General features: G+C 37.8%; 1 long non-coding RNA gene across 6 annotated transcripts in view; it reads right to left on the minus strand.

Moving 5' to 3' along the window:
* Positions 1–1,010: 1,010 nt before the first annotated feature.
* Positions 1,011–22,657, minus strand: part of LOC137477925 (uncharacterized) — a 220,328-nt gene continuing 198,681 nt past the window's right edge. For all 6 annotated transcript variants that reach the window (XR_011001274.1, XR_011001279.1, XR_011001275.1 and 3 more), the window contains 2 exons: positions 2,252–2,349; positions 1,011–1,459 (listed from right to left, as the gene is read on the minus strand). This is a non-coding gene — a long non-coding RNA (uncharacterized lncRNA). The remainder of the gene's footprint in view (positions 1,460–2,251; positions 2,350–22,657) is intronic.

Consider the following 22,657-nt stretch of genomic DNA (forward strand, 5'->3'; position numbering starts at 1 on the left):
CAAAATATTAAGTCCTAATGCAAATGTGCTTTTGAGGAGGAATATTTTATTTCTCAAAGTGCCAAAAGCCCATAGTTAACTAATCATTATTATCATTTAAAGGCAAAAATTCCCAGAATGTCAGCAATATGTAGAGCAAAATAAATTATACCCAAAATAAAAAGGAGAAGTATGGATCAGTGTATTGAAGCAATGGGTAAACACTGATGAGAAACATCCCTATAGCCTTCAAGTTCATTACTAAACTGGCCTCATTTCACTACAAATCTGCCCTGGCCATGATGGATTTTGGTTTTGCAGAAAAGCATGCATTTGTCTTAAGGCATTACAGAAGCTGAAAGACAACTCTCTATAAATTACTTGATTATGTTGCAATGCAAATATAAACACCCCAAGAGTTATGACTGATCAATGTTTTTAACATTATGTCTTTTTCAGTCCCAGCAATAAAAATCTATTGATATTTAGAAGCTATTTATGTTGTTCACTTTATGCACCATGAGAAAATCTGACAGGGGACTGTTAGCAGAGGTATTGAATACTAATACCTCTTCATATTAATGTCGTATTCACAACAAAGTCTGTGTTTTCTTAGCTAATTGAGATTAGAAATGCAATAATGTAAGATTCTTTGATTTTTTTTCTATGTAGCCTCTGTTAGAAACAGAAGAGTGACTTAGGTGAACCTTCAGTTCAACACCATATAGGAATTTCTATCTCTATAAATAATATCTAATTTAGAAGATCTTTAAACCACTTCTGTTTCCTCTTAAGTGTCGTTTAGATGACCTGGGAGATTACACACAATACTTGTATCTCTACTTAGTTTCCTTAGCCATGTTAAAATTTCAAAATTTCTTAAAGGGGAAAATATACTTTAAAAATCCACTCATTAAATACTGCTCTAAGCTGAAAAAAAGCCCATTTTGTAAACAGTCATGTTAAGAGTATCTTAACTTGTGAGCTATTATTATTTTTTAGAATTTAACATTTAGGAACAGAACTTGAAATTTCACATAATATGTTATAATTTACTCAGCAATCATCAAGGTCACTCCTAAGCAACTGCTCAAGAAATATTATATACAGAAATATAAAGCAAGTTCTGTGTTCTAAAATACAATGAAGCATTTTAAAATCCAAATCCCTTCCCTCCCTCCAAAGGAACAAATTATTTTTTCCTGGAAACCAGCATGCTGCTAGATTCAGACCCTGTCTGCCAAATCTGAGTCTGAGTGAATGTTTCACAGTGAAGCCATAATACCTTGGAAAGAGAAAACACACATAACGAACCTGACAAGAACAGCAGTGCACACAGGGTTTAGCCATGGGAACAAGTGCTGTGCCAGAATTAATCACATCCAGAAAAGTACAGCTCCTTCATGTTCATCTTTAGTGCTTGCCAATGGTGCTGACAACTTCTAACATGAAGCAGTATATTAAGAGCTTTTCTGAAAACCTGCAAAAAGATTAAAGGATGGTGGTAAGTCTCCTCAGACTCAGCTCAAGCAATAAATGGCGATGAATTTTCAGAAACACACTGAAAACCCTGTATCAGCACACTAAGGTACCTGATCTATATTTGTGATAGTTCACATGAAAGCCTGAATTCCAGGTTCTCAGTGAAATGTATATTTCCTGGTATATTCAACCACCTGCAGAGTTCTAACAGTGCCAGCTCATCCTTTATTGCACTGGCTGAGCAAAACGTCAGGCAGAGCTCTGCACCAACATTTCTGCAAACCCAGCTGAATTCAAACTCTTAAGAAAAGCATTTTAAAAAACCCAGAAAAAAAAAAAAAAACAGAAAAAAGCCCAGTGTACTCCATTTTACTATGCATAGCATCCAATTTTTTCTCATAGACTGAGTGGTATTTGCTTCTTTTGGAAAATCAACTTTTTTTTTTTTAGTGACTTAGAGGAGCCTCTGGAAACTGCCTGAAGCACATTTTTCCTATGTATAGGCATCAGTTTAGGATCTTCAAATCGAAAGAGATGAATTGAATCATCATTGCAAGATCATTTCTCTAGTATTTTACATGCACAAAGGATCACTGCCTTCCAGTTCTATTTCAGGAAAGGCATTACCTAGTGTCTGTTTTCAGGATCCATTACATTCTGCTCAGCAGTCTACTAATGCATGACTTGTACAACTAAACCATCTCCTTGAGACTTGGCATCTTCTTAACAAGACAGTCCTTGGCAGGAACTTGGCTCTTATGGTAATAAAATAACAGAGGTTTTTAATTACCTCTAGACAGTTAACCTGCATTGATTGTTCCGTGACTCCATCACGTCAGTGTTTCTGGAAATCACTCATCACAAACAAGCTCTCCAAACAGCCTGACTCTGCAAGACAAGAAAGAAGCCCTTTTTAGTGACTTAGCAATAATAATGAGAATTATACAAAGTGATGAAATGAAAGAGAAGGGAAAACAACATATAATTATATAAAGATTTGAAAGAAGGAAAATAGGAGAGAACAGAGAAAGTTAAAGGGAAAGGTAAAACCAGGTAGAAAGCAGCAGAATGGGAAGAAAGCTCAGGGGCAAATGTAGGAATAACAGTTCCTCTTGCTTCTCCATAAGCAGAACAGTAGCCTGCCAAATGTCTAAAACCAGATATATACACAAGGAAGTTCTGTACACTATCCTGTTCTCTAGTCTTTGAGGTCACTTCAGCAGTCAGGATCAGGCTTTTCCAGACTGTAAACTGGAGAGTAAACTAGTTCCACAGACAATTGTTCCCTCAAGTATGTAGATTTTACCAGAAAAGAAAAAAACCCAAACCCAAAATACTTAGATGCAAGTCTCTAGATTGGTCTTTCTGGAGCTTCACACGCTTTGTGTAAATCACTTGGCAATCTGTTTTGGCTACAGGAGTTAGCTGGTTTTGGCAGCTCACAGTCTCAAAAAAGCTTTCAGTAACTTTTGTTAACTTCCTTGTATGTGGTTATAAATGAACCTTTTCTCCTCTTCTAAAGTCCCATCAGTATGGGGGGCACACAGAGCTTCAGACAGGATTATATTTATCAAGGCTGTTGCTACAAATACTACTTTTCCAGTCTCAAATGTCATCTTAAAATCTAAACACCTGCAAGTCTCTGATATGGTTACATCAATTGCAATTCGTTCAGACAATGATAAACTGTCAAATCTGTTTGGTTTGTGCTGTTTTCCCCTTATCTTTTGCTTTTTCAGAATCTGTGACAGCTTTATGGGAATGCATTATTCCTTGGGAAATGTAAGATCTGCACAGCCTTTTCAGTGAAAGACAGTATTCTCGAGTTCTATAAGCAGTAAAAAAAAGCTGTAAATGGACTGGGCAATTTTCTTCCTGGTTTCAATGTAAATAACAGGTAACAGGAGACGTGCAGAACTCGCTGCATATCCCCACATGGTTTTGCTTCTGGCACACGCTGCTTTGTGCTGGGGAAATGAAAGTTGCATCATCTTGAGTGCCTGATGAAATCACTGGGAAAGAATGATTTTCTCTTTCATGCTGGGTTTATTGTGATATCTTCCATCTCAGTGGTGGTCTGAAGCCACAGTTTCTGATAACCCCATGGCCACCAGAGTACATATAAAATTTTTAATCTCAGAGTTGCTGCTATATTTAAGCAAATATTCCAGTTAAAATATTTATCTTCACAATTCTTTTCACAGTAATTTTCCAGGGAATTTCAGACACTATGAGTGTGCACCTTTCCAAGTCTGACAAAGAGAGAAGTCAGACAGCAGAAACCCCTTGCAGATAGTGAGGTATGAAAACTTATAACAATCATTACTTCTGAACCAAGAACTAAGCTGAGGTTTACTTTTGTCCAAAATTCAAGCTTCATGAAACTCTAGGACTAAATGAAGTACAAAGCCTATGTCTCCGGAGATTGCCCTGCAATTCTGAAAACTGTAATGCAAGAGAGCTTCAGAGAGGGATTAGGGCACTAATCTGGACCTCAGAAATGCACTCCAAATACAAAGTAAATTATTTCCCTGCAGGCAGATGGCCAATTTTTCCATTTTCTTCCCATTTGTAATTATACAACTGATGCAAGAGCTGACTCTCAAACAGGACATAAGTGTAGTCCTATGGAAAAATTTATTTTCTAAAACCACTTCTACCTTTTTTGATGGAATTGGAATTTCAGAGGATTTCTAAGATGAGAACTACTTTTTAAAAATGAGGGTTTTTTTTTATTCAACATATGTCTAGAATTACTTGAAAATTAATCTTTACTCTAGCGACCAATTGCATCCCAAAAATACCTTCCTAGATAGGTAGCTTCTAATATTTCAAAAGAAACTACAATGTGGCATAATTGCAAGGGATAGTTTGATAGTATACAGAATATAATTACATGGTATTTTATATCTGAGTCATCCTAGGAATAGAAATGGAAGGAAGCAATAAAAATTACTCAATTACAAGCTTAAAATATTCTAGCCAATAAATTTAAACACCCAACAACACACTTAACATATATGTGGCACAGGCAGCTCCCAGTAAATTATGAAGCACCTGGCAAATACTGTTAATTCCCTTGAACCTAGTTAATTGCAGATTCCAGAAAGCAATCAGATATGATTAAATTACATTTTTGGAAACTACCACATGGTTCAGGCTGAAGGAAGACAGCTTAAAATAGACCTTTGAAAAGTAGCACTAATTAGGCAAAGTCTTAATTCTACTCCTCTCAGCTTCAAAATTGCAGGGACAAATTCTCCTTTCAGAACACTGTGTGAAAAGCAGCTGTAATCACCAGCTCTGTACAGGTATATGGAACACAGGATTTTAACCTCCCATGAAAAATGTCTTTTTACCTCATTTATTCTCCAGAAAGAAATAGTCCATAAACAAGAAATGAAGATTTTTTTTTCTTTTTTTTTATTTTTAAACTGGGTTTTCCCAGTGCCTCAGAGCACCGATCCTAATTAATTCAAAAGGCACTGACAAAGTTAGGGAATACTGGAATATTCTGAAAGAAAGAGGTCTAAGAAAACAGCTAAGCAAGCAGCATTACTTGAGATAACAAGAAGGGAGAGTAAGAAGATGGGAGGTCAGGAATCATTTGGGAAGCCGTGTTCTATAAATCAAAACGCATGATGCTCTATATAACTCATATCATAAATTACTTAATCTCTCTCTCTCTCTGACATCCCCTCTAACCCAGGCCCATTTTCCATTTTGATTGGATTAACCTGCTCCTCACTGACTTTCTTAACACCCATCTCATTCTTACTTAGTCGTGGAGGTGGCACACTTAGAATTTTCCATTGTACCAAAACATGCCTCCCTTGGTCACCTCAGACCTCCTTTCTATCTCCCATTTCCATTTCTAATCACGTCAGAGACTCCAGTAAGCTACTAAGCTCAGAAAAGGTCAGTTTTCACCACCCGAACCTAGCACACAGCAAAGCCTATCCTGAACTCGAAGGATCTCTTCCTTCTCCTGCCATAAACAACCTCAAGCTTCTGTACATACAGCACCAGGAAACTGACTGGAAAGGAATCATAAAACAGACAAAGTGGGTTTTATATCACTGAAAATCACAGAAGACAGCTTTGTAAACCCCAGGTACATGGCATAACCACACTGTAATTATCGCTATTAATAACAACAACCACATTTTCTCCTGACTGGTGCTGTAGGTCGCTGCACACTACCTAAAGACTAATGGCATGCCCCTGAGGCAGAGAGAAATCTCAGTTCACACTCAGAACCCATCTAATGCCATGGGGTCTTTCAGGCTTTTGCAATTGCCAAGAAAATAAAAAGTATATTTTAAGCCTTCAAAAAATTTACAAACCTATGTTATGATTAGCAGTACTGTGTACATGGTGAACATTGAAGAGTTCTAGAAAAAGCCAGGTGTGTTTGTATTTTTAATAATATGCTGGTAATACCTTTCCCATTTTTCTCCTTCAATGGAATAAAAGAGTTCATGTAGTTTAACATAAAGACCTGGGAAATGTTAAAAGAAAACTGAAAATATCTGGTTTTATGAGTTGTTCTAAGAGCTCAGGCACTTAGAAAGCAGCAGCAACCAACTCATTTACTTCCTATTATATTTTCCCTCTTGCAGCATATTGTTTGTTCATCAAACTTGTATTACTGAGCCCCAGTGTGGAATATTTCAGATGAAGACAGAAAGGACAAAGTGTGGGTGGATAGACACCGAGTGCTTGTACATGCCAGACTGCCTGATCAGTGAAAAGGAATTACTCATAAATGGGACTTCTGAGACAAATATTAGGCACAACTGTGCTTCCAAGTCCTGTAAAAAGAGAGACAGCTTCCACTCCATTCCAGGTAGAAGTATCCTAAGTAGCACATTAATTTTTTCTGATTTCCATGACTCATCTAGCACTAGTAGAGGGCCTGATCTTGCAAAATATATCTTTAGCAGCTGGGAACATCATCCTGACAGGTCACATGAAAAAGCACTGTTACCTCTACATTAAGCAAGATCAGTTACTTAATGTAATTGATATGCTGGAGGGGGATCTAGAGGAATTCCCACAGGTCCCTCATGAAAATTCATCCATCAGACATGGATGGTGTCCTTCACTTTGGGTGAATCAATTTCCTTTAGACACTCCTGAATCTTTTCAGTATGAAGAATTTGTAAGTCCCATGGGCAAAAAAGTATGTGTGAAGACCTTACTATTTGGGTTTTTTAATGGGCTGATGTCATCAAATGCCAGTATTTAGAAGCCAGTTGCCAGGAAAGAAAGATCTAGAATCCCACAGGAAAATATTTCACCCTATACCTGCCTTATCTGCTAGAGGTTTAAATTCTGATTAGACCAAATTTGGATACTAATGAAGAGCTTCCCTACTCGAGCATAAACATCTGCATTAGTATAAATATATATTGATAGTGTCAATATACATTGATATATATGCTAATTGCCCTTCTTTAAAGGATATATAAATACAGACACACAAGAAATGGTTACACACATGCAAAGATACAAATAAATAGAAGTAAATAGAGGGTCTCCTACAGTGACATCATCTCTCTCACTCTCTGAACCATTCTCACTTAACTCGTTGGCTAAACACTGGGGAAGTATTTTGAGCTTTGAAAGGTGTCCTGATTAGAGCAGCAACAGCAGTAGATGTGCAGTGGCATGAACACCACCACCAAAGAGAAATCAATCAAAGAGTCTGAGGAATAAAATTGATGAAGATATTTATTCAAATGACATCCTCTCTTTTTTCAAGTATCTTCTTTCTACCTTTGTAAGAAATACAGCATGCATCCATCTGCACATGCAGAAGGGTGGAAGGATAAAGCATTCACATTTTTTTCTTGTTTTGAAGCCAAAGTTCCCACATTTGTTTTAAAGAGCACTACATATCAAAGTATTACATAACTTGACTGTGATATCCTCCAGAAACAGCACTTGCTGTCAGTTTACACACACAAAACACTATGGAAACTCAAAGAGAAACAGAGAACACTGCAGCTGTCCCGTGAGCAGGCATGGGTGATGTGTGTGCCCTTTGTCTCAATGAACGACAGCCATGGGAACATTACCATAGAGAGAGGCAGAAATTATAGAAAGCAATGGTAATCTCCAAGAAAGTCTCCTGCTCTTTGAAGTGAAAGTGATGGTACAAGCACAAGATGCCTCTTGCTTTACCACAGTGGCTTTTGAACCATTCATTGATAGCTAAACTTTAAATTATGTGTCCAAGTCAGTGAATTCCCTTTAATGAACAAACCAGACCAAACCAGCATTGTCTCCAACAGACATGTGGTAAGACACATAACTGCAACAGCAGCTTTGCAGATTCTAGAGGTACAAAAGGAACAGATTTTTAAAAACACACATACATGTATATATAAATTATTCATCTTGTCATTCTATACCATGGACTTAGTGTTTGCTCTACTGCAACTTCCTACATATTCCATAATAACCTTATGTCACTCTGACTAATACTTCTCCAGAAAGTGTGCTTTTGAATGGGAAGTGCTTACTCTTCTTAAGCAAGAGTTTCTTCAAGGGACTAAAGAGACTGGAAAGTTTTACAGCTGAACCATCAGTACAAATTTAGATGACATTGACTAATGGAATTTGGTCACCAGGACATTAAGGAAGCTGTGAGTTGGATCAATCACACACACATGCACACATACCTGCAGACTGGAAGTATTTGTACCTGAAATCAGTGTGTTTGCATTGCCAGAAAGGCCAATAATGGGATAGCAGTGAGAAACAGCTATTCTCATACTTGAGTCTTTCCTTCTACTTGATTTACAAAGAACACAGGCACAACAAAGAGGAGAAACTTGAAAGGTTGGCTCCTAATTTAAACCAGGTTGTGCAACAAAGCCTGTAGAATTGCTATTCCAGTGACTTTCCTGAACACTGAATCGTTGCTTTGAAAGTTAAGATCAGTATCTATAGCTTGTTGCTTTTTTTTGCAATTTGTATTCAATAGAGCTACCAGAAACCACTCCCTTGAACAATACCTCGTCTTTAAAAAGAGGATAATCCATTTGACACTGGGCTATTCTTCAACAATATTTCAATCACAGGGTTAGTCCACCTTATTTATAGGACACTATACATGAATGATAAATTAGGTTATACTAATTAGAAAAAACCTATTTAAAACTAATGTCTAAAAAGAAAATGTAACAAAGTTGGACTTTAATCAAACATACATTGTCTAGTCAAATAAACCTCAGCTCAGCAATTATTTTATTTACATTGGCTTAATACCATTTATTATGGACAAAATAGCAAATATCACAAAACTGAAAGTAATTATTTGATTAAAATCATGGCAAAGAGAATTCTAAATGCTCCTTGCATGGTTTAATTTAGAAGCACGTTATCCCTATAACAAAGGGGAATATTATCAGTAGAGCTCTTTGTTTAGGTAAGTACCATTAGTTTCCTTGAAGGTCATTCAGGAACACCCCTGAATATGGTGCACAGGGTTACAGAAAGGCTTTTAAGTAAACACGAGTGTAGGAAAGGACTGACTGGTGTCCCATAGCAGAAAGGTGTTTTAACCCACAGAACACACCTACAGAGCACACTTCAGTTCCTTGATATGTGACACTGAAAAATGGCTTGTCTTAACAAAACCAAGTTTCTTACCTCTTAAAGAAAAAAAAATTAACAAAATTACTTCATCTCTACTCCACCAAGCTAAAAAATTAGACTGCTGGAGAGTTCTAGATTTTTTTTTAAATTCCCTTTAAAAAAACCCCACTCCAAGGCACCCCTTAGAAAACTGCCATCTGTGGCTGCTTTGTCAGAGTATGGCAAGAGACGAGTAAAAATATTAATCAGTATCAGACATTGATTTATTTATGTAGCATCATACAAAAAAGGAATGTATCCCCTAATATACCCAAGTACTGCTTTCTGAATTCACCCTTATTTGTACTACCAAAGAACAGATAAAACCAGCTGTTTGAATCTGTGCCATGGCATAGGGACCTAGGTTTAAATCTGTGTTTTCCCTCTAAAAGATAGGCATTTTTGTCCTAGAGTCCTTCTGTATGCTATCCAATTAATCAACAACAATATACCAGCCACCAGAAACTGATGCTGAGAAAAAGAACTTCACATTCAGAATAAGCCCTTGAGTTAAAACATTTGCTAGCTAGATAGTACAATGACATGACAACCCACACCAAAATTGTGTGCATTTTTAAACTCAAAAACTTAATTTAAGAGCAATGGAAACTTCTATGATGAAGGACATTACAAAAAGCAGAAAGTCCTGAATGGTTGGTTTAAATCCCAAAATACTTATCTTGCCTAGAATTAAAGCTAAACAAAAGATTTCTTGCCATATCCCACCATCCAGAATTTGCCTCCTCCACTCGACAGCCCCAAACTCAGGGCAAAAAATTCAACATAAATGTGGTTAGCAAATCACCTAGGAGGTGATTTGGGAGCCTGTGAAGCACACACACTGCCAGGTTTGACATCAGGAAGGTGAGAATCCATCCAGCCCCCAAGGCAGCAGCAGGCTCTGACCCAGACTCAAAGGTCTGGCAGTGCCGAGCGTGGCCAGGCCACGCAGGGCTGACACGAGCCCCAGGAAGGGCAGGCACCCTGGCACCTGATGGTGGCCTGGGCTTTTAACCTGGCCATCTGGCAGATTTCCCAGGTGAAAGCAGTCTGCTCTCTCCACCAGCTCAGCTGCTATCTATGAATATTTTAACTCTCATAAAAAATTCATTACCTTTACCCTGCACTTCTGACTTTGTGGGGCTGCCAGAGGAATGTGGACAAGCTACCTAATTTCTGTAAAGAATTGCAAGAAACGCTGACTTAGAACTTACCTGTTTGGGTCATTTAGTAAGTATTTTCTGCATGTACTTGGTTATCCACAGAACAATAATGATAAACTATGTCTTCCTGTAAATTTTGTGTGATGGCATCCCTTTCTGGTGCCTTGCCATCTTTTTCTTCTGGAGAAGGCATATCAAGACTAAGATTCTTCTTCAATTCCTGTTTCAGAACCAACCACCTCAGCCTTTCAAAATACTTAGGAAAAAGGAAACCAATTTAATCTCTGACCTCGGACAAAAGTTCTTTAAAGCATTTTTCATTCTCCACATCATCATCACTTTCATTCACTCCAATGCATCTCCTACATTATCACTGGTTCCCAAGGCTGGCTCCTGGATTTATCAAACCTTAAGGTTCTTTCCTTACCCACCTTGTATATTCACTTCCTGACACAGTATCTTTATTCCTGCCCCTTGGTTCAAAGGTTCTTGGGCTCTTTGCCTAGAAAACTTCTATATATAGAACTGTCATTTTTATGCAATCTATACATCCTGAACTATCAGAAAGGAAAAATTTGATGTACACTATAGTATATTAATGGCAGTTGCACTGTGTATTAAGTTACTTATAATGGGGTTCTTCAGAGATGAAAACTAAATGCATAAATTAACATAAGTAAAAATTTAGTAGTGAACAGTATCAAAAAGATATCTTATACTGCATTAAAAAGATGACACATACCCTCTAAATTTAATGTATTAATTTTAAAATGCTGTTGATTGTATAAGACTTATTGCACAGTTCAACAGTTGGAACATGCTGTTAACATGGGAAAATTCCAATAAGAAAGTAAATCAGAATCTTCAATAATAGATGTGTATGATACCACTTTTTTCTGTTCCTTCACTTTCACCTTAGCATCTACCCAATCGTTTCACCTCACAAGACAGATAGCAGGTCAGATATTGTACAAGTGACAGCAATCAAATTTCAAAAGTGTCTGCTATTCCCTTAAGATTTGTAATTTCACTTTTAGTCATCTGGGCAGATTATTAAAAACAACTTCATGCAAAAAATTGGCAGTCACCATGTACAACCAAAGATAAATCACCTTTTTTAGATCCTAACATGTTATAAAGCCACGACTAGTATGGAAATATACCAAAGCCATGGCGTAGAAACAATTGGCTGGCTGAAATCTACCCAGCTCTTCAGCTGATTTTTTTTATCCAAGAATACACTTTACATTATTAAGCCATCCTAGTCCTTTCTTTAGAGGTTCAATGCTTGTTCTTAAGCAGCCTCACATGGAATGAGTTCTTGACTTTTCATTAACTTTAGTTCACAACCCCTACTTTCTAGGACTGATAAATTCAATTTGTACTGCAGAGACTGTTTCAGTCCGACCTGTGTAATAGCTCTATTTTCCCCCCACAGCTAGTTTGTCTTTTTTTTTCTACTTCTGGAAGAGCACATGTTTTTCTAAAAATAACTTGTAAAAATCATCAAACCAGAAATCATTTTAATTTGACAATTTCTGCTTTGCAAGCCAAACAGTGAAAAGAACTAGCTGTTATAACTGGTTGTATCTAAAATATTTTAAAAATACAAAAGTGGGGAAATCCTAATAAAAACTGCAACTTGTCAAGTGGAAAAGGAATGTGCCAAAGAAACACTTGCTTGAGTTGACTTACTAATAACAGGAAAAGATTTTTGTCCTTCCCCTCCCCACACCCCTTCAAACACATTGCTGTCCTTCCCAGTTTTGTTCTCTCCTTAAATGATTTCCTCCTTCATTGTGACCTTCATTATGGACTGCTAGAGGAGAGTTGTTTCATTTCTTCACTGAGATCAGCAGGCTACAGAGGAAAATGAAGAGAACCCCTCTCTTGAAAATGGTGAGGAATAAGTTCTCTCTGGCAGCAAGTCAAGGAAACAAAGCAGGTAAATTTAGGATGTACTTCCAGCAAGGTCCCAGCTGCTAATATCAAACTGTAAAGGTAGGACCACTGAGGGAGCTGTGATCATCCCAAATTATGGAAGTGGAGAAGAAAGGGATAAGAATTTCACAGGCAATACAGAAAATGGCTTCCCAGGAAGAAGAAACAACATTCATAACATATTGACCTCTTCTCCTTCAGCCCAGAGAAGGTGTTTACCCAGTTAAATGCCAACAGCCCAGGACTCACTTGCTTCGTGATTCAGTGAAGCTCTGATGTCAATAGCTGGATTCCAAGTGTGAGAGAAATGTGTGTTCCTTAACAAGCCTGACTTTTTACAGCTGACCTGCTGCAAGGTCCCAGAGTGCTGTGCCCATTAGTCTGGAGACAACACGTTCAAAACACCTCTGCTGCCAGCAGAGCGCTCACAAATTTCCATCTAATTTCAAAAGCAAAACATTTACTCCTTGACGCCAGCTGACAACATCTAATGCTTTGACCTCCAGAAAGCATGCAGCAAAAATTACCCCAAAACCATGGTATAACAAGAAAGATGTAGCTAGAAAACTGATGTCTGGACTGTGGGGACAGAATGACCCCTGTCCCTCATGGAACTGCCTCTGCTGTCCCTCTGCCCTCAGATGGCAAAGTGACAACTACATGTCTGCTTGCTCAAAACTGCAGTTCCTGTGGCAACCATTGCTTCCTATTGTATCACAGAAAAATCATAAAAACTATGATAAGTAGAAAAGGCAAGCAGGTTAAAAAGGTTACAGTGTTTTCAACAAAACAGCTTCATACTGTAGCATAAATACATATACTAGAGTGTAAATAACACAATGAATAATGGAAGATGTACTGCAGAGCAGTAGCAAGGAAAAGGCTATTAGACACTTAGGAATGACTAACATACCTCATGGTTTATTCATGCTTTTTGCCCCGGTGTCAAATGGGCAGGCATCCACATCCCCAAATTTTTAACAACTGTTACTCAAATGCCTCCTCCTGGGCAGACTTAGGAATACAGCCAAAAAACAGATGAGCAGGAGGAAAAAACGCTACATTTCTACTGCCAGAGGGGATCCACAGAAGCACAAGGGTGATTTGGGTACTCGGGCGAGCCGAGCAGGTGCTGCTCTGCACACCAGCTGACAGTCACCCCCCTCCAGGCTCTCTGCCTGGCACCTCCACAAACACCAAAGTCTCTGCTCAGAAATAACAATCACTGGACCATGGGGCCTCTCCAGCATGCTGAAGCCCTTTTCCATGGTAGCCATTCCCAATAAGGGCAGCTAGGACTGCCTCAGGCTCCCAGCCTTGGTGATGGCAGCCCTGGATTCCCTGCCTGCTTCCTTCACATAAAGGTTTTTGAGAAATACTGATGAGTAATGCCAAGAGAAGTTTCATGGACATCTACCACATTAGCCTTTTGTTGTATACATTGAGTGCTGGAAAAAAGAGGAAATACAAAGTTCCAAAGACTTTTTTTATGCAAATCTAATTTTTTGTAACTTTAAATGAGTTTCAAATAAACTTGTTATCAACAAGAATATTATACATGAATAATGCAGAGCATTAGAATTAAATGCAAAATGTGTTTGAAAAGATTAAACAGGGCAGCACTATTGGATGTCACTTGTTTCTCTGAAATACTGCACTCCTTCTACAGTACCATCAAAGCTCATCTTCTCAATACCTTTTATTTGCTTTACTTCCCTATAATACATTTACATAAAGAATAAAATGTCATAACTTCACACATTGTGAATGGGCTCCGGATAATGAGGCAGGGAGAGTACCTTTGCACTTCATAAAGAAGAGCTCAAAAAAGATTTCTTTGAAGAGGGAAGTTTATTGTTGCATAAATTTATCAAATACAGTGAAAACAGTATCACATCTCACAGATGTGGGCAGTTCTGGAACGTTTGGTAGGCTCTGGGCTAGATTTTATCTTGGTCACTCTGATGAAATCCACAGCAAATCTATTTAACTAATTTTGTGTCACCATACCCACAATCAAAATTTTGTTTAGAAGTGCAAGTTCCCCATCAAAATATGTTGACTTCTTTCCTCTGGAATGTGACATACCAAAGATGACACTAGATACAGCTGTCAAGTCCAGTACAATGCTTAGGCATGTCACCAAACTAGCATCCAATTCAAATTCCTTCTCAAATGAAGATCCTCTCTCCTTCTTAAAAATTTACTGACCTACCAGAATGAGGTGCAATACACTAAGTACACAGAATTTTAGAACTTAATTATCAACAGTTTTAAATAACACCACAGAGCATCACTCATATCTTCATTTGTAATTTTACAAGACAGTGAAAATAACAGTGCCACCAGTATCAATTCAAGACTAGATTTGCAAAGTGAACTGGCCAATCCTCAGGTAGCAATCAGTATCTTGGTTTGACACTGCACATGAAATACAGTGGAACAAGTGGTCAGAACCTGGTTTATGGATCAGTAATTCAGTTATTCATTGAACAAAAAAAAAGTATATCCACCTGAATCATTCAACTTCCTTCCTGTAGGACAAGGATATGCATTCTGGAAGATGGGAAGCCAAATGCTTCTTTTACAGTCTCAGCCACAAGGAAATAAATAAACACTGATAAGTTTTATTTCACAACAGCATAAATCCTTAAAAACTCCACTGCCTCCAGCTGTAGAAAAGCAACTTGATAACAGAATCTTTTTTCAGCTTTTTACAGAGCATCAGTGACAGAGATCTTCAAAGATTAAAAGGGTTGAATTTTGTCACTACTTAGCTTGCACCATTTCTGTGCACAGCACTGCCCTCTGCATCAGAAGGGATCTTGAGAAAAGCCTCCTCTCTTTGAAGAGTTGTGTGTAGTAGATAAATTACACACTAATTAACATGATGACAGATGCGACACACGTGAGGTTTGTTTGGTTTTTTCCACTTGTTCCTAAAAGCCACAATTGGCCACATGTCAAAACAGACCAGTACTAGACTGTACAGTGCAATCGATGTGCAGATACCAGCTCTCACCTCTGTTTCTAGATTTGACACTTCAGGCACAGCTGCTTGGATTCCCTTTTTCCCTTTGGGGAGATCAAAGTAGTAAACCATTTTCAGTTTGGATTAGTAGCTATTGACTTACAAGATTATATCCATACTTTCTACATATGCTAGAAGATCATTTGCATTCATATACTTTGAGGACAAAATACTCTTTTTCTACCTGTGAAACTATTCATTTCCTGAGCTGAGCTGCAAACAGGAAAAATTTCCCAGAACCTGCAAATTTTTTTGCTTCTTCTTCCTTTGGATGGTCAAGCTGTGTTGACTGCCTTGTCAGACAATGAGCAATGGCTGTAGATCTGAAGAGAAGAATTATTTTGACCCAAGTTTACAGAAGTCAGCAGCCTAAGCTGACAATACAGAAAAATGAATACTCTCATAAATGTGGTGGGCTTCAAAACCTTCCCCATTCACAAGATACAGTGTGGGCTGGCAAATATACATACACCTACATCATATGTCAACTTTTGTGTTTTAATTGATTTGGGGCCACAACTCCATAGACTCATTTGGCAAAATAAATTAAAAACAAATGCTACTTTAGACAAAATTCCATTATGCAAGTACAATTTTGCTTCTGTCATAGCGTAGAGGTAATAAATGTCAGAAGACTAAAGGTTCTGCAAAACAACTGTCTTCAGGCCAATATACGTGTCTATGCTACCAAATTCAAGAGAAGATGAGCTTAGAATAGTTCTAACCTTGATTAGCCAAACTGCAGGAAAATGAGCTGGCATGACTGGTGTCTTAAGAACGTCATTAAAAGCATCTTCCTGAACAAACACATTTGTAATTTTCAAGGCCACATTCTCAGAAGCTTTGCTCATTTTCTTCTACTCTTGCTCCTTTAATTTCCATCTGGTTACAAAATAGACATTTTGTACCTACCACAATGCCAAGGTTCAATTCACTAATGAGAACTCAGCTTTAATGCATTACCCTTTGTGCTCCATTGATGGGATTTAAATCCCAGCTGCATGTCCATATTCATGATGAGATTGCAATTTCTGGATCTCTGCTGCCCTAACATGAGAACTTCACTTTTAGCAATAAGCAAAGAGTTTGAAAATTCTCTCTGTGAGCATCTGAGATAGTGAGGCTCCAAAAGAATCGTAATTGCTTGTCATCCCTATCATCAAGAACTCTGCATTCAATTCTAAAAGATGTATTTCAAGAACTTACACAGGATTTCTCAGGGCTTTTATAATTAATAGAAATATTCAGGTGAAGAACTTTTCTATATACGACTCACTGTATGAAATACTTTGTATGAGTATTGCTTTCCAGTGAAATTTCTACCAAAGATGCTCTCAAAGTCTTGGTAAATCCTACAGATTTAATCTTATAGATTTACCATTACATTTTCCATAAGGAGAGCTGATATGCTACAGTTACTCTGGCTGATGGCTTTTAAGTTACCAATGTATCAAAGATGAGTTGTGTTTTAATTTTCAGACCTCTCAAATAAAATTGTAACTTTAAATTATAATCGGTAAATATTGATATTTGGATGATTTATTAGACAGATTCTCAGGCTGAAAAACTGAGCTTAGAGTTCTGTGTCTAAATTATGTTAGTGCTATGCCCTTCCTGAAAAAGCTAAAGAAGCCTAAAGTTAATTATTATGTGAACAAACTTCTCAAATACCAAGTATTTGTAATCAACTTGCATAAACTGAAGTCTGTAAAGTATCTGCCTTAATTATGCATCCAGCAGTCACTGGTAAGTAGCTTTTAATCAGTGATCCGATTGCCATTTTTTTGGTACCTGATCCCTAATGAGTTACCCTATTATGTGTCATTGCCCTACCCAGTTAATACATCAAATTTACATTTTCATTTTGAGGATATAACACACTTTATACCAAGTATCTTTATGCCTCATTTTACAGAGAGAATCACAGACTGGATATGCTCCATGTGATGAAAAATCGTGACATTTATGTTTCATTATAATATCCTTGCCAGAAAAGCAGATCTGGGAGCAGAAGTAGCCCAGCTATAAAAACACAGAGTAAATTCAGAGAGGGCAGCAGCAATTACTATGCATAACACAAGAGCCAGTATCTTGTCAGAGCCATGGATGTAGGTGATAAATTACATTAGCAAAGGGTTGAAAAATTGCCTTTTTAAAATACAGTAGTAGCTAAAAAGGGAACTGATCCTAACTAGATTAGATTCAAACACAACATTCTTCCTCAAATTAATGATTATGGCACAACACAACATTACACTGCACATGTGGACCTTACTAGAAATTAAAATTTTCTGTCTTCTTGCTCTTTAAAATCAACAGCTACAAAAAATATTTGAAATATTTGATTTTCTCTGCCTAATATTTGTCTGGGTGACAGCCTCTTCAATATACTAGGGAGCTGAAAGGTTGTATCTGAGCTTGTTTCATCTTCCTCATCCAAAAACTTCAGTTACAGAACACCCCATTTTCTCCTTGTCTTGTACATACTTTAGATGCCACTGGAGCCTGCTGGGTTAGATAGGTTGGTTTTCCTTCTTGTTAGAGTAACACCTGCCCTTCTGTCCTGGCTTTTTGATGGGTTTTGTTTTTTGTTGGGTTTTTTGTTTTTTGGTTGGTTTTTTTTTTGCAGAACTGTGATTTGCACTTGAGCTGGTAACCAGGGTGATTCAGCAGAACATTTCTGCAGAATGTCCCTTGCAGAGCCCCTTACAGAGACAGACAGGTCCAAGCCAGAGTCCCAAAGTGCCTGGTGGAAAACACTGTAGAACTGCAGTGTGTGACCATTCCAAGCTCAAACATGATTTTAGCAAGTGCATAATTTTCTGACCAAGGAAATCTGCAACTGATTTCCAAAAAGCTGCTTGCAGCCTTTCAGGAATACTAGTTCAGTACCACTGTCACTCTATAAATAATAGGCAAAGGATAACATTGATTTCTTTAAAAATTATTTTTACCACTGCAGGCTTAGTGCAAAGCCTGAATTTTCTTGGCAAATACAGAGTATTAGCATTACAGGGAAACAGTACTGGTAAATTATCAAAGAGAAAAAATGTTTCCCAAATTCTGCTAAGCCATCAAATTCCATCCACTAGGTATCTAAACAAACTAAGGGTTAAAAAATAGCATGTTCACATATGTTCACATGGCTGCAGAGCCTCTTTTCCTCCTCTGCCATCCACAGGTAATATAAATCTGCCTGATGATGTGAAATTTCATTATCATTTCATTTGCTGAAAGCAAATCAAAGTAACAGCCAAACTATTTCCTTTATGATGTGGGTAGGGAGGTTCCTTTCGACACTGAACTACAAATTAGAATACACTTCTAAAATACTGTGTTTTTTTCCTGGTCTTTTGGAGTTCTATTTCTGTGTTCTGCACACTGACTCAACTTTCTACCCTCAAAACTTTAGCAAAGCAATTGAATAATATAGCATATTAAAGGGACATTCCCCAGCTTAAAATACTTACACAGTGCAAAATGTCCTGAAAATAGCAATGGTCATAACTTCTTTCCTTCTCAATTTTCATTAGGAAGGTCAGCTATTCCTAAAGAAAACTCTCCCATGTACTGCTGTCTGAAATGGGTGTAGAGCGTTGTGACCCTAATACAGTGAACAAAGTTCACAGAGACAGTTGTGATAAATTACATGGATTATAGCAGACATAGGGAGCAATGAATCATTCAGTATATTGGATCTTAGTTTCACTGTAGTCCTCTTTGCTACACACTTGTGAGATCCCAGTCCAGAAAATAATGTGGACAGTCCTAATGCTCCAATAAAACCTTTTTTCAGTAGCCATCACTTCCTCTTCCTGCTGCTCAGTCAATTATACTTAAAAACTGTATTAAAACAGAGAGCATTGACAATCTTGACAACATGTGGTTTAGCTACAGCATGGTTAGACCAGCAAAATCCAAACTATTTTAGTCACACTAAAGCATGCAAACTAGTTTTAAAGAGAACAATCTTAATTACCTACTAAACCAAACTAACATATCAGTGCTTAAATGGCACAGAGAGTAAACAAATCAGACTCCAGTGTAAGATGAAGCATATTCTAACAAAAAAAACATGGTATAAAAAATAAATAAGGTCACTCAAATAACTCTGACACCCCCTCCCTACCACAGGGAGTGAAGGAGACCCACAAAAGAGCTGCATTGGTTCTTTAAACTCGTGCCATCCTAAAAATATCAGGGAGCTGAGACAGAGTTTGGCAAAAGAAAGGGCATATTTGGGACTTGCAGACCCCCATGAGTGCAGAGCAATACAAGTGGTTCTGGGAAAAAAAACCAGCTACTTCCAAGTCCCAAGGTCCATGAGCTGATGACCCACTTGTGGCTGGGGTGCACCTTTTAGCTCAGCTTCATCCCAAAGAAATACTGGTTTGGGGTTTGTGACTTCTCTGTAGTATGACTTAAAGTATGGGGAGGGGAAATTCACCTTCAAATCCTCAATATTCATCTCAATTACTGATGCTGACACCCACAGTGGTATAAAGAGGAAAATCCTTTGCGGTTGTGATGGAATCAAACAACAGCAAGCTCTCCTGCTGTAGAGCTTCCTTCTCCCTTTACAGTTTGGCAATAAATGTGCCCAGATAAATTGTACCCAAAGATGTAGTTTTCCCAAAGGACGAGAGACACCTACCTGATTTTCTTTTACAGTGGACAGCTATTGAGAATTGGCTAACAAGTAAGTGCAAAGAATTAAAATATAACAACTATGTGAAAGAAAACCAATTACTCTTAATGCAAATTGAAACAATAACAAGGAGCTTACGCACAAATATTATAGATATTTTGGCTGTGAACAGATATATGCAAAGAGAGGAAAAAGAGAAATTTTCCAATGTAGATAACCTCAAATAACTTTGCATTTCCTTAATATTTTTGAGTTTGGGAGGGGGAGAGTAAACTCTGAATGCCTCCAATTTTGTCATGAATATTTCACACATTTTTAAGACTAACAACACTTACAGATATCAGAGGGGTGCTATGAAACTTAATGTTTGCAAATCACTGTGAGACACGGATGAAAGGTGCTACAAAACAGCAATATTTGGTTGGCAAAACTTTCAAGCACAAATCTTCAGCTGGTGTTAATTGTCTGTTCCACTATAAAGTCACTGAAGCTATCTAATTTAACCTGCTCCTAAAATCAAATGAGCTTTGTAAGAGAACAAATACCATCCTGATTAGAAAGATATCTGCAGAATAAAAGACCAGTTTATCAATATTAATGTAGTACTGACTCCGAATTCTACAATACACTTTACTTCTGAGAGGTGACTTTCTTAAACTGCAGTCAAGGTCTTCATGTTTGTTTTTTGGCAAGTGCCTGACAACCTTTAAAATGCAATACTGGAGTTACTGACAGGCTCTGTCTTGTTTTCCTATATACCAAGTACAGACATAGTGATCACCCCCTAGGACAGTGCAAGTGCAGTGAAGGAGGTGAACCCTTTGTCGGTGCACTGGCACCCTGCACAGGGACATGGACATGGGGAGCAGGTGCCCCTGGTCATGCCCACCCAGCAGCTGAGACAGAGAACAAAGCTCTTCTCTATTCTCTGTGGCTTTGCCAATGAAGAATTTCTGATGCTCAGAAGACTACCAAAAAATCACCCTCCGATTCCTCAGCTCATGACTCACTCCTGCAGGTGCAAGCGGTTTCCAGGGTGACACATTCACAGGCTCCAGGCTCAGAATCCTGTGTGATTTCTTACCACTTCTTGTGACAAGCTGCTGCACCAGAAGCCAGGATTCCTTCTGTGAGAGCTCAAGCAATTAACCCAGGAGACATGCACTGAGAGAGCTTGTAATGGGAGTAAAGTATCAAAACCATGTTGTTTCCCTGCCTGTGTGTTTAATACCATCTGTCAGGATTGGCTATTATGGCTGCTTTCGGAGGACAGAGTGCTTTCAAAAAGTTGCAATTTTCTGAACAACAGGGAGCACTTCTTGCTAAGCTAATATGAGGATTTTTGTAATGACCAGCTTTGCAGCACCTCACAAGTATTTACTGAAGACAGTTTTTATGTTTAGCCTCCCTCTCTCACCTGCCCCTCCACAAGCCAACAAAAACACAAGCTTTCTTTCAAGTAGTTACTTTTCAAGCTAAAAAATCAAATATAACCCAAAGTGCATCTGAGACTAAAATACCAATCCTTGCACATTAAAAGATCAAAGAACAAATGTAAGAAACCAGGTGAACAAAGCAGACCAGCTTGTCATATTCATTCTAAAGCTCTTTGAAGACCCTGTACATCTCTCCTTGGGGACTATATTTGAAATTCTGTCACAGATATTCTGTGATAGATATCATTACACCTGCAACCCTAAATTTTTCCCAATTTCCTTAGAACTGCAGATTCAAAACATCATTAATACTGCTATTTAGAAAAATTGTATCTGTAATTTTACTGTATCTAAATGCCTCTAAACTGACAGAATTTAGCAACACTCATGCACTTCAAAAGATTAAAATGATGGAAAAAAAAATCACATTTATACACACCCTTCCTTTAGGGATCCCCAAGCACTTAGGGAAAGTATGATTCAACCATTGTGCCTCTCTGCAGTCACATTATTCTTATTTTTTCAAAGGGGAAAATGTGTAAGAAGAATAAGGGCATTCCTAAAGTTGTTCAACTAGTCAGCTGCAGCACAGGGAGTTTAATTTATATCTGAATTCTAGTCAACAGTTCTGTTCCCCAAAATAACTAAACTCTCCAAGTTACACAGCACTATATGTTCCTACACCGCCTTGTACTTTTCGCTTTTGTGCCATTTGGGAAAATACCATATATACATTTTGACTCATTGCAGCACTGTTCTCAACTTCAAAGAATTTTGAGCATAATTAAGAGGTTTTCTTATAATGGAGGTGATTGCAATAAAATGCAATGCAGCTAAGAGCCACTGGACACAATTCTGATACCATTCAGTGGAGATTTTGCAGGTTAAGAGACACACACAAAATCATGATCATAAATGCAACTAATTGAAAGAGCAGTACATTTACATTTGTCTCACAAGACCATTATGGTAGAGGGACTGTCCTCTTGTGGAAGCCGTGTTATCACGTGATTCTTTTTCCCTTAAGACGCAAATTATAAAAACCCCACTCATTTCATAGATTAAAAGAGCACAAGATGTAAAATACATAATCAATAATCTCAATTATCACCAAAATAAATGCCTCCCCACTCTCTAATTTACTAGCAGGAAGCATGCTGTAAAAGACTAGGACAAAAAAAAAAAAAAGCCAAGATAAGATAGCTGCATTTTAATTTAGACTTTGACAAGCCTTAGCACAGATTGCTTGAATGATTCCTTCTGTTGAACAAGGACATATGCTGGCCAAGAGTCAGAGTGCCAAAATACAGCCCTAAGAGGAGCAGACTTA

Source organism: Anomalospiza imberbis, chromosome 8, assembly GCF_031753505.1.
Source record: "Anomalospiza imberbis isolate Cuckoo-Finch-1a 21T00152 chromosome 8, ASM3175350v1, whole genome shotgun sequence".
Lineage (NCBI taxonomy): Eukaryota > Metazoa > Chordata > Aves > Passeriformes > Viduidae > Anomalospiza > Anomalospiza imberbis.